This window comes from Penaeus monodon, chromosome 15 (genome assembly GCF_015228065.2).
Source record: "Penaeus monodon isolate SGIC_2016 chromosome 15, NSTDA_Pmon_1, whole genome shotgun sequence".
NCBI lineage: Eukaryota > Metazoa > Arthropoda > Malacostraca > Decapoda > Penaeidae > Penaeus > Penaeus monodon.
In genome coordinates this window covers 32,067,516-32,068,882 of record NC_051400.1, presented here as the reverse complement: position 1 = coordinate 32,068,882, position 1,367 = coordinate 32,067,516, and the positions used below count along the sequence as shown (strand labels likewise).

Below are 1,367 nucleotides of genomic sequence, written 5' to 3'. Positions count from 1 at the left end.
TAGAGGGTTGACAAATACAAGGTAACCTAAAAAAAAAATGAACAATAAAAACCAAAAGGTTACCCCGTTAATCTCTTCAAATAAAATACAACAGATTACATACTTTTATCGCTATATAGTCTTCGATCTCATATTCTCACAGACCGACAAATACATTTTTTCCCCCTACGAAATACACAATTTTAGTCTACCCTTCTTTAGTACTTCCGTTTTCTTACGATCTCACGTTTTCTTTGCTGGACTCACGTGGGGAAACTACTCTGTTATCAAAGTTCAGCGTGACACAATTCTTCTTCTGGACTATCATTGTATATTCTTTGCGTTATACTTTTGTTCACAATTCTCCTAATACTCATGTCGATAAGGTATTTTCGTTATGTATTTGTTAGCGTTGATCGTCTCGTTTGTACTGGCTCCACTTTTATTTTTAGATTACATATCCTCCTTATTTGTGAACATGCCTACTTTTATTACAGTTAACAACATTGGCAAAGACTGTGATAAGACGATGGGAAAGATCTTATTTCACATCGTACTGGAATTCTAAAAATATATATAACACTAGAGCCATCTATGGAGATCTCTTTACGGGAATGAAAAAAAATCGATTTTATTTTACTGATATTCTTCCTGTTATTACTATGAGTCAAGCACACTAACATCAAACTCTTAATATTACTGTAAATGGGAATATCTATAGACTAAAATTTGAGGACATTGTTTCTTTTCATTTTGAATAAAATTATTTATAACCATTTGCAAACAGGACTGAATAAAAGGCGTACGATACTTACCAGTTGTTATACAGAGAAATGTCGGCTCTATACCCCGTCTAATTAGAGTAATGGGAGAAATTTTACGTAAGGTAAATGCGCCACGAGAGATGTTTGTGAAGCCTGTCTTCAACGCAGCGTGAATCGACTCCAAGGAATATATTTCATTAGGCATTCGTTCTTCATCACTGCCTGAGTTTTCCGAGAATAGATGGCGCCGTGATAGTTACACCTTGGGTTGATGCAGACAGTCTTTAGGCATTAATATTTGTTATTTCATATAGTATATGTTTTATTGGTTATCATTACCAAAATCTAATGAATACGAAAAGAGACTGGGAGATCGTGTTTCGTCCTAGCTCTGGTTTTGATGAGTCTAACCGAGAGAAAGCAGTTGAGACATTTTCCTTTTCTGCGACTTGAAAGCAGCGTTGTCGATGTGTACAATTTTCGTTGCTGTGAGCCGGCATAGTGAAAGCCGCGAAGCGAACTTCGCAATTAAGCAAGCAAGTTGCTGTGCGATTGTGACGTATTTTAGTTGCGACAAATGCTTGCATGTTCGGAATTTATCTTTTATGGTTAAGGGCAAAAATT

The 1,367-nt window shown here is 35.9% G+C and overlaps 1 protein-coding gene across 1 annotated transcript in view; it reads right to left on the bottom strand.

The window, feature by feature from the left end:
• Nucleotides 1-945, bottom strand: part of LOC119582156 — a gene marked incomplete at its 3' end in the record, with an annotated part of 2,449 nt that extends 1,504 nt beyond the window's left edge. Inside the window, 1 exon segment of the mRNA XM_037930394.1 lies at nucleotides 795-945.
• Between the last annotated feature and the right edge of the window lie 422 nt (nucleotides 946-1,367).